This window comes from Carassius auratus, unplaced genomic scaffold (genome assembly GCF_003368295.1).
Source record: "Carassius auratus strain Wakin unplaced genomic scaffold, ASM336829v1 scaf_tig00215532, whole genome shotgun sequence".
Classification (NCBI taxonomy): domain Eukaryota; kingdom Metazoa; phylum Chordata; class Actinopteri; order Cypriniformes; family Cyprinidae; genus Carassius; species Carassius auratus.
In genome coordinates, this window is record NW_020528128.1 from 13,606 (window position 1) to 28,301 (window position 14,696).

Here is a 14,696-nt window from a genome sequence, read left to right on the forward strand (position 1 = left end):
TCAGTTTAATTAGGCATAATTATCCTTTTCTAATTATCCTACCATTTTGGTCCGCGGATACATCATCAACATCCATGCCACAAAAGCCTTGTATTGTCAATTTACAATGAGCCAACACAAGATTGGCTTTCCAGATGACTGTTGGCCAACAATCAGTCATTAAATCATTAACCTGATTAATGTGTACAGTTCGTTATGATTACACAAAGATAAAATCAACTGATCACACAAAACTGAAACAGTATTTTTTATCTGAGCATCAGCATATACATGTCTTTATGGGTGACAATTTTTATTTTTTTAATGCAATGTAAAAAAGAGTGCATATATTTTTACTTACTTTCTCCAAGGAACTTTTTAAAACTTAAATTATAACTCCTTCTGCCTCCTACTGAGTAAACAGTATGCAATATTTAGCAGTTGTTGTGAAGGAGAAAGACACCTCTCTAATGATCTAATTCATTATTCACTGTATGAGTTACAGATGGCGAGGGTGAGAGATTGCATCTATGTGCTAATGACGGCCTGTCAACGTGATAACGCCTCTCTGTACAGCTTCCTTAGGATGTGAACGAGAGACTGCAGATGTTAATATATGCCTATAGAAAAAAATGGCAACATGCACTACACAACAAGACTACGTCAACAGCATGTGAGTCATTGTATATTAAAGTGTTGACATGCTAGATCCCACGTACTTCATGTTCGATTGCTCATTAAGACAGCAATCAAGCATTCAAAAGCATGGAAATTTTTCTTACGTACTGATGTCATATAGCAGTCTGAGACTGCAAAATGACTCATGAACCTACATATGCACTACATATGAACCTACATTTTTTTTTTTTTTTTTTTTAAAGCAGCTTTCCATTGGTCAACAAACTTGTGTAACCAACTTGAACCCGTAGAAAAATCTGCAATCTGCATCTGCAAAAAACACATTTAATTTTTTTATTTTACTAAAGTTGCTGTGATGCTGTGATCTGTAGCCTACTGTATTTTTTTTTATTTCTTTTTTTACTGTAACTGACAGATTCCAGCCAAAAAATATACAACCCGGGAGTGGGCGGGAACGGGATTCATTCTTCCGGGATTGAATGGGATGGGATTTTCTCGCCGTTTTTTTTTTTTTTTTTTGCGGGATTGGTATGGGACGGAATTTTTTTTTGCGGGAGTGGGACGGGAAAGATTTGAAAATCCACTCCCGTGTCACCCTCTACTTTGAAGAGCTTGTGTTCTCATATTTATGATTCCCTAAGTGAGAATACTATAGTACGGTATTAGAATCCAAAAAAAAAATCAAAGAGAATGAAAGCAAAGGGGGAAAACACATAGTGTTTGATAAAACAGTGGCCTTATTGAGCATGTTGTGTAATAAAAACAGCTTTAAATCCATGCAACATGTTCAGTCTCATTCTGTACCACAAGCACTTTCAGTCCCTGCTGATCTTCAGTGGTCTGTTTCCTTCTAGCTGCTCCTTGGTAAGATGCTCCTCATGTCCGAGAGCACCATGGATCTGTAGTTGCCCTCCATGTACTCCAGGTAATTACTCACCCTGAAGCCGTGGATTGGTTCCTTCTGCAAGCGGGCAAAAGAAGCACAGATTTGATGAGCAGTGCCTGAGAGAGCCGATTTGCAAGAAAACAGGTAGAACAGGGTTATAACAGCTTTAGAATAGATTTGATATTTGAGTTTTGAGTTTGATATCATGCAAGATTTTACACATTTTAAATATTGTGCCAAATCCCATGTCCTACAGTGACGAAAGGCATTTATTAATGAAACAAGACGTTTACACAGACGCTATGTGAGGAGTGGCAATACTTTCTTGTACTAAATAAACAATGTGCCGCCTAAAACAATGTGCAGTCTAATACACTCTGACATTTAGCTGAGGATAAATAATATAGTTTAGACAATGCCAAATGAATTACATTTTGTTTACGATGAGTCAGCGAATGCAAGTCATAAAGCTATGCCTCAAGTTACAAAGGGACACTCTGGTTCATGGTGAATGGATGAAAATGAGAGAAAGGATAATAAACCTTTATGAGTTTGCTGCATTAAATAAAATATGCCTGCAGTGTAAGCAGTTTTGTGATATAACCGCAGACCACAGCAGTTGGTATGGCAATGACAAACAAAACAGATGAAGTCACAATGCTTTAAGAGCAAATAAAAAACTAATGACTGTAATAATAATAATCTTGTAATCATAGTCTATTACAAAACAAATGCAAACCACTTTTATCTACTGCTGATGAATGATAGATAATGCCATACATTTAATACAGAGCATCTTTCAATAGAACTGAATAGAGTCAGATAATAATTGACAGTAAGTGAAAAAGTAAACTAAAGAAAAATAGATAAAGATCATGAACTGAAATATGCTGCACTGATGACAGAAAGGCTTTTGCCTTTTATTCATTGCAATTTTACATACAATTAGATTACGTATGACCTAGTGTAAGATGAGATCTCGTAAATTGCAGTCTTTGGTGAACATGCAGGAATACTTCACTCGAAAATTAATTCACCATCAACCCAGTCCAAACTTGTAAGAATTACTTTTATAGAAGTATGTTCACATTTTGAGGATTTTAGAAAAAAAAAAAAAAACCTAAACGATTCCATATTCCAACTTGGCACGTCACAATTGCTGACAGTACATTAATACCAGAGGTGTTTAGTTTCGCTGATGTCAAACATGATGTGATGTAATATAAATATGCAATTTTGGGCTTTTGTTGCTTGTCAAAAAGCAGCTTGGAGATTCTGCTTAATATATAATTTTGTATTGTGTAGAAGAAGAAATGTAGAAGAAAGTGAATGATGACAATTTTTGGGAGGGTTTCTTCACACAATTAATGACAGCTGTGGAGTAGCAAAACAATCATATAAAACCACCGAGCCATTAGGAAGAACGAGTGTGAAAAGTCCAGATGTTTCAATAAAGCTGAAAAATTCTTATGTCTTCAAATCCATTTAAAACTTGGCATGTCACTTGTTAGAAGCAGCAGTCAAACAACAGAAGAGGACTGCAGCTTCTAAGTGTCTTGTTTCTTTTCTCATTAGATTAGATTGGATTAGATTTTTTTGGCACAGTTCTTGCTGCTAGGAAACATTGTTTTGCTTACTCTGTTTACTGTGGTAAATGCTGAAGTCGTGTTTTTTCTTGTGCGTATCACGCGGCTTTTCAGTTTCAGTTTGCTAAGCACAAAGATGTGGCCTGCTGAATTCAATAATGAGGTATCAGATGAGTGTATAATTGGTTAGTACACTGCAGCAGCGGTTGTGGCAGCCCTCGTGTGAAGACAGACAAGTGTAAAAACAGATGAGTGCTACAACAACTCGGTCCACATTGCCGTACTAGATTGGCCATATACAACATTAGGAAGATTAAGCTCTTCCTATGAGAGCAGGCCACATAACTCCTTGTCCAAGCTCTTGTTCTCTTCAGACTGGACTATTGTAATGCTCTCTTGGTGGGCCTACCAAGCCTCTGCAACTGATATAGAAAGCAGAAGCGAGTGGTCTTCAATGAGCCACAGAAAGCCCATGTCACACCTCAGTTTGTACTGGCTGCCAACAGTCGCTCACATCAAATTCAAGTTACTGATGTTTGCCTACAAGAAAACCACTGGTTTATCACCAATATACAGAAACTTGCAGAATGCAAGTGAATGATGCCTCATAGGGCCATCCCAAAGAGGCACAAAATCACTCTCAGAGACCTTTTCCTGGACTGTTACAAGATGGTGGAATGACAATCGCAATTTGAGTCATAAAACGTCTAGACATCTTTTTTTGTCAGCTCTAAACAATTAATACTAGCAAGAACCTATTTTCTACATACATACATATACTGTACACACACACACACACACATATACATACATACATACATACATACATATAAACCTTGCTACTGTATCTTTACTGTGCTAGACTAACTGAGACTTGTCACATCACTTGTATACTGTTGCTTCTATTGTTCTCCTCAATTGTACGTCGCTTTGTATAAAACGTTTTTGCTAAATGATTAAATGTACTAGAAAATGGCTGCACACTGGTGTGTTTAAAATTAAAAATGCTAAAAATGTCATTTTAATTACAAATACCCATTACCTAAAGACATTAAAACCATGCTGCCTATTGTTGCTGATAAAAACAAAGAAAAAAGGCCTTAAATGGTTCTGCAGGATGCTCTGAACTCACTAACCAGTGTTATGGTTTTCAAAGTGTTGGAGGTATTCGGTAGTGACAGACAATTGCTTTTGAAATCCTGCAAACAAAGAATGACTTTAGTTGAGTTTGATTTCTGCAATGTTGAATCATCTAAAATGGATTCATTGTACATTTACTCTGTATTCAGCTTTAGAGAGACATTCGGAGGAATTGTTACAAGTAATTTCCATCCAGATCTTTAATTTAGATGAAACATAGATAAGTTTTGCAATTCTGTTCATGTACAAATCCTCAGAAACCTTTCAGAAATTGTCGGAAACCTTTTCTCTATTGAACAGGGTACACTGTGAACACCGATGCACACGCAAAAACTAAAAAGTTGTAAACTTTAAAGAGTGAAACAAGGGCATGAATGTGCTAAATCTGATTTATTGCAGACACGCTTGCACACTGTAAACCCTCAGCGCTCCTTTAAAACATCACTGCCTCAGGATTTTCTCTCCTTAAAGGACTAGTTTAAATTTTGTCATTATCTACTCACACTCATGTCTTTCGAAACAGACTTTCTTTCCTCTGAGGAAAATTTTCAGAGTTCATAGAATGCAGTTTTCTTCTTTTTTGGAGCTTGACTGTCCCAAATCCCTATCCACTTTCATTAAATGAAAAAGAGCAGTGTGAACATTCTCCTAAACATCTCCTTTTGTATTCCACAGAAGAAAGGCATACTGGTTTGGAATGACATGAGGGTGAGTCTGGAAAACAAGACAAAAAATTATTAAAAAAATGATTTTGTATGAATGACAGCAAAAAAAAGAAAAAAGAAAATTCCTGGAGTTCATACACAAAAAATAAATCAAGTCGCTCGAATCAAAATATGCAGAAATCACTTTTATCAAGAGGCTTGAGGTATCTTTGTTTTGTTTCTGTGGTGGTGAACTGAGCTGTGGTCATGTAATCCTCTCTTAGAAGCGGTTCAATTATTCTGTGGTATCGTCGATGGCGTTCTAGTTTTGCCAAGCGTACATGCCTTCTGTACATTCAGACCACTCCAGCAGGCAATTTATACAGCATCTGTGTCTCTCCTCCTCCTTTGTCTAGAATTCGAATCATTGTTCCTGAGTGCCCAGACACGGACGCCTCTATGAAGGAGGTGACACTCAATTTCAAAACAGAAAATCTTCTTGCCTTCAGTTTATGTCCATTCAAAACTAGTTATAAGTTTCAGAACTGCAGGTATCTGTGTAGCAACTACAGAATATATTTTTTATTTTTTTACTCAGCTGAGTAAAAGTTCTAAAAAACCTTATATATATAAGTTGATGCAAGAACACACTGTACAGTAAACCTTAACATGGTACTTGAATTTACAGGCACACAGAGAAATACTTTTTTTTTGTCATGTCCAGGCCTATTGAGAGTTTTCAAAGGATAAAATATAAATAAACTAAACCCAGAAAACACAGTTATTCTTTAATATGCTTGCCCTTGACTGCAGGAAAAAGGTCATATCTGACTAGATCTGACAGAAGAATTGAGGCAGAGATTTGACACCAAGCATATAAACCCTGGAGAGAGTGCAGCTTTGAGTAATCACTGCATTTGTCTATGAAGATTGTCAGTCTTTCAGGTCAAAGCAGAATGTCCTTGCATCTTTATATTTCTACCCTGGTAGTGTCAAACTCATTCAACCAGCAATCATGATTCACAACGTCAGTGGTGTGACAATCACAGAAAAACATCCACACAATCTAATAAAGCACAGTGTAAATGGAAGAGAGGTCAAATGCATTCAATTTTTTTACATTATTATTATCATTAATATGCCCCTAAGTAAATTCAGAAAAGTTAGTGTCATTGTTTGTCCTTTTTGACAATGCTTTCTTTAAATGGAAACTTTAAAGCTTCTTTCTGTTGACAGCAAATTGATAAATAACTCTAAATAAATTATACATTTGGGAAGACTGGGACACTAAAAATATCAGAATGCCAAACTGCTTTGCAAAATCCATACAGGTTGGCAAGTCTGCTTGGTTATTACAAATGGAGAAAGAAGATTGAAGTGGTGTGATTAAAATGAAGTACTTGAAATACAGCACCTGAGAGGGAGTGAAGTCAGACATCCTGAAGGCAGAAAAAACCAGAGGAACCTCTACCTTGAGCAACATCTCGACGTAATGAGCGGTGCAGGAGTAGATTGGATGAATGCCTGACTGAGCGATCTCTATAGGGAGATGTACCTAAAGCACACACACACACAAAATCCATTAAAAGTGTGAAGATGCACTGTGCATGGTGCAGTGTAAATGATGCTAAGCTGCATTAGTTATAGTGTGTTGTGGCTGAAAATGAAGTGCAAATGAGATTTGAGAACTCTGCAAAGGGCAAGATCTTCAGTAAATGACTTTATTTTAGTCTGTTCTTTACACAAAGCTATGATATGACTTCAGAAGATTTGTACATAAACATAAAACCATGTTTTGGAGTAAAAAATGCAAAATATCCCCTTTTGTGTTCTTCAGGAAAATGGTATGTGGTTAGTAAATAATGAAAGAACTGTTGCTCTAAGGGTGCTGGCCACCACAGAAAACAACAGAACACCACACATGCAACTGACATGACCAAAATTGTATTAGCTGCCTCTGCAACCTCCTGTTTAGAGGGGCATGTGACAAATGTGAGGACTGCAACTTCTCTTTTTTTCTGATTGTCATCATTATCTCTTGGCTCAATGATTTACATGCATGGCCACTCTGACAGCACAGAAATATGGAACTGTAATCAGACAAACTCATGTGCACGGAGCTTTATCATATCCTGCAAATTTTTTTACAGCTGAAACTCTATTAACTGAGCTCTGTTTACTATCCGCTGTTCCAAGAAAGCGAGAGATTGCTCCATCCAAATTTTATGGGGACCACAGTAATGACTATTGCCCCAGTAATATGATGATATCCAGCATTTCCTAGCAGTATGAACTTTTCCTATGCAAATGGAGATTAGAATGATAATACAGGTCGAAACGCTGAGGTCTGTTTACGGCAAATGGATATGAAAGCTACACTAGCATATACAGTACATAATATAAATTCAGAACATTACTAAACATGAGAGAGATGCAGCTGTTACTAGTAGTACAAAATTGCAACATGGGCTAAGTTTGAGACATTTAAAGGAATAGTTCACCCCAATATATATATATATATATATAAATAACAAAACATTGCTAAATAAAGGTGAAAAAACATTGTTAAAATTATGTTCTCTAACATCAACTTACGTACATTTACGTAATTATAACTTTCTCAAGGAACTATTTCTTAACTAATAAGAACAAATTTCACAACCAAATGAAAATCAGTTTTATCACGCATGTACAGTCTCTCCCTGGGAAACAGCACAGAATGAAGGTTAATAGAGAGTTACAATGTGCTGAGCACTAGAATGCATTGCCTGATTACAGTCATTGTGGACTGCCTTAAGACAAAATATATCTAAATGGGTTCATATTGAGTTTTACTAGGGTGCTGACATACCGCAGAATGCCATTGGCTTTCAGTGAAGCTGAGATCATTTCTGAATATACTCACGCAAAAATCACTTTCCTAAACATTATTTTTGTTCCGTCTTCCAGTTCAAATATATAAGCAAAACACATGTATTTATTAATAATAATTAATAATGACATTATTATGTTTTACTCTCATGATAATAATAATACTAATATATAATACATTTCTGCATGTTTTAATTTAAGACTCTTTTAAGTCTTACCAAACCTTAGAAAACACAATATGCCAATATGTTCTTTAAATGTAAATGTCTAGGAAGCAGAAAATTAGGTAAAAAACCTAAAATACAACTTCCACCAGATCTTCATTACTTTTCAAATTAATTTTTTATACTTTTTTAATTCACACACAAAACAGTTTGACGGGAATATGGAAATAACATTTACTGTATATTTTGTTCAGACTGTAAAAAACACCGTTCTTCCTCAAAATTTCTGCCTTGTTTTCCAATGCAAACGTCAAAAGATGTATAAATTAAGACACAAAATTAGATAAGAAGTCTTGTTTCTAAGAAATTGTTCAAAATAAAGTGATAAAGTATAAAGTAAAATAAAAATAAAATGTATAATTTAACTAAGAACACATACTGTATCTTTCAATGGGCTAGTGAATAATTTAAAAAGAAACCAATTTCCTACCCATCTGACAAATGTTTTTTTTTTTCTTGTTTTAAGCATAAACACACTTAATTTTGTAAAATTATTATTATTATTTTTTTAATCCACATGACTGTGAATGAAAGACTTTCTGCTTCGATGTATGACCTTTTAAAGGCCTTCATTTGTGGAGAGGTATTAAGACTTTAAGACCCCGTACAGTATATTAGAGCTGTAGTCAAGTCCAGCTTTGTCGAGTCCAAGTCAAGTCCAAGTCCAGGACTAGTCGAGACCGAGTCAAGACCGAGTCCAAAGAGGTTCGAGTCCAAGTCAAGTCCAAGTCCAGGACTAGTCGAGACCGAGTCAAGACCGAGTCCAAAAGTTTCGAGTCCAAGTCAAGACCGAGTCCAAATGAGAGAAAAAAGGGTCCTCTTCAAGACCACATAACTTAACTACTGATAATGTTTGTGATGCGAGAGACAGCATATCTCCTATTCTAAGAAAATAATTGTACAAATTTTTTTGTAATGATCAAAAAGCATGTGCAAAGTAACAACTCTGTAGGACAGGGGTCTCCAAACTAGATCCTGGATGGCCAATGTCCTGAAAAGTTTAGCTCCAGCCGGCCTTAACACACCTGGAAGATTAGTGTGTCTAGTAAGAGCTTGATTAGGTTCAAGTGTGTATAATTATTTTGGGGCGTTAAACAAGATCCCAGGCCCTTTGCATAGGCAGTCCTGATGGGCCCCCATGCCCCCCACCCATGAAAATATCCAGGTAAAATAAAATATATTTCAGATTCATACTTTTCAGGGGCCCTCTCTTCCTCTTCTCTACCCCAAGTCCGATCCTGGGAGCTAAACTATAAAGGACACTGGCTCTCTAGAACAGAGTTTGAAGCTGCAAGGTCAAATTATTTGTATGTACTTTTTTTTCATTTTATTTACTTAATAACGCTGCTTTTGCTGACATTATATCTGTGGTCAAAAATGTATATGACTGAAGCCTTGGCACAGTGCACAGACACACGTAAAGCTCGGGATAGGACAAATGCGCGCAGCAAGACTATGGGATACGTTTGGCTCTACTGGGCATGCGCACATAAATACAGCGACATTTTGGAATCGAAACAATCAACTACTCCAGCATGCATCAACCATAATGTTGCAAGTGTTTGCAAGTACGACGTGAATTTTAGAATTACAATATTGCGTGGAGCTGTTACTTTATGACCTTATCTATGTTGATTGTAAAAAATAAAATATGTAATGTAATAATTAGGGTTGTGCCTGAAGCCGAACACCTTACTCGGAATGGCAAGGATAATGGCTTAAAAAACGAAAAACCGACAAGGAATAATTCTGCCTGAATACTCGGCTAAAGCTGACAGAGTCTGGTGTTTGCTATAACAGGTGAGCCAGGGCATCAGCGCCAGAAGTGAATGAATGTAAACTTTATGAGTGAAAAGAGCGCAAATCAAACACCGCATTGTTGTCGCTTCTCTGTTTATCTCTCAGAAATCAGAGCGTTGCAAGAGTAATTTACCTATAATAATACATCAGACACGTTATAGTATTTGTATATATTAAAAAGGCAATGATTTAAAGCTTAGGCTACGATATGAAACGAATGAATGGAATAAGCACAGCGCGCTCGCCAATCAAACAGACGCGCTGCGCGTCTCAGTCTCTCAAAAATCAGTTCTCTCTCAAGAGTAGGCTAATAATCAGCTTCGATACGGATACATTGTCTACTTGTCCTACATGTTTGCATCTTCACATTTTGCTGGTTTGCGCGGCACACACACATCTGTTTAGTGAAGTTCATTAACATTAAGACTCGCTTAAAGTGTTCTGCGTAATGTGCGCATTGAATTGATTTAGTCGTGTTCAGATGATCACTAAACGTTTGTCATGACATCTCTCTGCTTGCATGATCAATATTATTTTAGTATTTAATAATTATTTTAGTTTAACACGACATAGCCTACTTGTTCATAACAGTCATAACGGTCTTATAGAGTAACTACGATGTTGTCTCCGACTGCAGATACGAAAAATGTTGTGATTGTTACGGATACAAATACTGGCTTTTACATGAAAATTAAAATATGTAATGTCATAATTATAAAGTTTTTTTTAAATTAACATATGTAATTGTAGCGTAAGGCTATGCATTAATAAGCGTTTATTGATTTAAAAAAAAAAAACTATTTAATGTGTTTTCATTTACAATACCCAGGAGTAGTCGAGTAACACAAGCATTTTTTATTTAAAAAAAAAAGACTAGTAGAAATCTCTTGCAACCCCTATACTGTACAACAATAATTAGTATTTCATTATTATAAAGGTGTAGACGTAAATAAAACACAATCTAACAGTTAGAAAATTAAATTAGAAACATCTAAACTTTTCAGGTCGCAGTGCACCGCTGGTCATGCACATCCTTTCCTGGAACAAAACTGAAAGTTAAGAAGATGGAGAAACAGATGATCATAGTTGTACAAGGATAGACATTTTTTAAAGGAATCTATTAGCAGAGCTACTGAAAGGGATGTTTAGTGCTGGAAATCCATTTATTATTTGCTGAAACTTCTGCGTTATCATGGAGAGCGGGTCATGGTTGCCCAGCAACAGCAGACGCCACTGGAGCGCAAGCGCAGGCCACAGAGTAGTGATGGAAAGTTCGATTCTTTTCCGCGAACCGGTTCTTTCGGACGGTTCGATTCAATAAACCGGTTGAAAAAACCGGTTCATCGGTTCTTTCACGCTCGACGTAATGACGTCATTGGCGATGACGTAATGGCGTCACGTCTATCAAACATTCAAATATTTAAAGTCAGTAATCATAACTTTAGTCAGTTAAAACCTCATAATCATGAAAAGTTTACATTTGAGTTTTGCAACACACCTAAATACATTAACAGCAATAATGTGCATATAAGGATTTAAGTCTTGAAGATATAAAGTAAATAAATTAGGTGTCATGCAGAAACCATGATCCACTTACTAAACATAATCCATTGCGATGTATTTGTTATTAAATGAACTTACGTTTCGCCAGATTGCCCTTCATCCAAGCCCTCGAAAAACCCGCGCTCATAACATTACTAGTACAGAATCAGAATCAATCACCAAAAGAATCAGACATGCTGTGAGTCAGTTGGCTTCACGCTGAATCGCGCATGCGCAGTATCATCAGTTCATCGGTTCTCAATTCAGACACGTCCGACAGAAACGATTCTCGGTTGAGTGTACTGATGATCCGAAAACCGATGCAACCGGTTCTTGACTCGAGAACGAGAATCGCTCTAACCGGCACGTGCTGCAGTTCAGTGTCATCAGCTGCTCTACTTGTGTTCATGTTCTGTTTCCTACAAACTCAATTCGTGAATGTGTCATCATTAACTATAAATACAGTACAGATAACTCATAAATCATCCCTTATTTCTATTAAACATAAGAGTCTTTAGAGTCTTAATTATTGTCCAACTTCCCTGAAAACCCATTTGGCCTATACTTTATATACAATATACAGATTGGAAACATTAATCTAAAAAAAATAATAATAATAAAAAAATCAAAATAAAATATAGTTATTTTATCACACTTTCCGATGTTTAACAAAATACTTACAAAATTACACGCATGCGCAGTATCATCAGTTCATCGGTTCTCAATTCGGACGCGTCCGACAGAAACGATTCTCGGTTGAGTGTACTGGTGATCCGAAAACCGAAGCAACCGGTTCTTGACTCGAGAACGAGAACTGCTCCAGCAGTGGGCGTGTTTGTTCATTATGTGGCTCGGCTCAGTGTTCATCTTCAGTTCGGTCTTCACAGCATTTCATTCAGTGTACTGTTTGAGTAAATGGATTACCCCGGGATATTGATTTATTCTGACTCAGAGGGAGTGTCAATCACGTTAAAAAAGTTAACAGCTTAAGTAATTTGTGTATTTATGCTTATTGGAGACGTGAACCGTTTCAAACGATTCAGTTCGATTTGGTGAACTGGTTCAACCGGTTCACTAAGAAGAACCGGTTAAATTGAACGATTCGTTCACGAATTGGCCATCACTACCACAGAGTGCTTCGGAAATAAGGAGAGCGCGCGCCTAGCGTTTTCCACACGTTTTCAGTCGCGACATCATGCAAATGTGGTTTTGTTTTGAAGGAGAATTTTTTTTTTTTTTTTTTTTGCTGGACTCGGTCGAGACCAATTAGAAGACTTGGCGAGTCCAATGGCCAAGTCCGAGACAAGTCCGAGTGCAAATTCAACGAGTCCGAGACAAGTCCGAGACGACAGAAAAATGTCTCGAGTCCGGACTCGAGTCCAAGACCGGACTCGAGTACTACAGCCCTACAGTATATATTTTAGTATGTATGTGTTTATTTTTATTTTTTACGTATACATTAGTGTCTTAACAAAGCACTTAAAAGCTGATTCACAAACCCTAAGCTACAGTAGCCTATTACCTGAGGGATATCCCCACACCTAACTGCTCCACAGACAACAGGCTTCGAGTCTTTACACTGTGGTCCACCACCGAAAAAAAAAAAAAGGAAAGAAAAGAAATTACTTCCATTTTTGCACCTCCTCTTCAAATACCCATTGAATCTGGGTAAATGGAGCACAGAGTAGCAAAAGAGCACTGCAAAATGTGCTGTTAAATAATACATTTTCATCTCAGCATCGGCTTACCCACAAATCAACATTAGCTGGGTAATCTACATTCATCATGCTTAAGAATGGCCTTAATTGAGTGAATGCCCTTGGTGAGACGGAAATGGGCCCACTGATATAATTATGGGGCCATTTCTCCATCCTCATTAATATAACAACAATGTCAGGATTCTAATGATGACATAATGCAGATAGATGTGCACCTTGTGAAGTGACTGGTCTTGACTGGCTGACAAATGAACCAATTGGAAAGAAGGGTTTAGGCGGAATGAGAAATCATACTTCCTGCTGCTCACATCAGTCAGGAATTATGAGATGAAGTGCGATGAAGTGTGACAACCCACCCCACTCCACCGCTAAATAAGAGGGGAGGATACACACCTAGAGGCCGGAGAAGGGAGGACACGAATGCTAAAGTAACATGACACCATAATACTTGCCATGTCAGGCATCCATACATACATCCAATTTGGGAAGTCTGGAAACATTCGGAAGTCTGATTAATTTTTGCAAATTCTCAACAAATGAATCTATTATTCAAAACTTTACCCAAAAGCTGCACTTTATATCTACTTTCTATAATAAAATCAATATTTAATCCATAATAATCAAAAAGTATTAAAAAAGTACTAAAGCATAAAGATGCTAGAAACATTTTCACTCGTAGTCTCCGACTTCATAAATTAAAGAAGATGCTAGTCATTAAATTAAAAGTTCATGAGCATGCCAGAACCCAAACCACAAACTGACCCCTGACCCTCACCAAGCTTAAAAAGGAGTTATCAAAGTCTTTCAAAGTATGAAAACTTTAACTCTCGGGCATTACAAATAATATTTTATGTTTTGAAAGATGTTTAATTGATTTAAATGAATTCATTTGAAAATACAAAGCAAAATAATAATACGTCTCAACAATAACATGTTGAGAGGAGTGTGAATTTTGGATTACTCAAGCTCAAGCCAGTGGATATGCAGCTGGGATTTAAACAAAAGAGCAAGACCAATATTATTTCTGAAAGCCATATATGTTTTATGAAAATTAAAACCCCACAGAGTCAACGATTTGCCCATTTTCTAAATAATTCTGTTTGCATGAATAGAAAGCTGACAAATCTCGTCCAGATGGATTTTTACAAGAAGCATACCATTGTGAACTAACAGCATGTCCTATCCCAGGTGGAATTCAGAAAGTTTCAAGCAGAAATGTTTCTATCACAATAACATCCAATCAGAAAATATGTCATGTTTAATGTATACTTATGAGGAGTAGGATTATGATACACAAAAGTATATTCATATATATACCCTTGTGGTATTGTGTGTGTTTTTTTTAGTCCATATTAGCCTTCAGAAGTGAATTATATCTCTGTTACCTGTTCGCAAGTTGGTCACATAAATAATACTATTAAAAGAAATCCTTTCATTAAAGTGCAGTTGACTGGCCTTTATATTCTGCCGGTGGAAAGAAGCAGTCAGTGGATGAAGATGAGAGATACAGCACAACCCTCTCCAACAGATCAGCAAGTACTGTGACAGAAAAGAAACCTGAACCATCACGGCAATTTCCTTTGAATCAAACCTCAAATCTCCAGCAAAAGAGCCTCTGTCACATCCAAGAAATGATAGAGAAATCAAAGAATGTCTTGAGCTACACT

At 36.7% G+C, this 14,696-nt stretch overlaps 1 pseudogene; it reads right to left on the reverse strand.

Moving 5' to 3' along the window:
* Positions 1-4,461: 4,461 nt before the first annotated feature.
* Positions 4,462-14,696, reverse strand: part of LOC113094923 (protein broad-minded-like) — a 31,667-nt pseudogene continuing 21,432 nt past the window's right edge.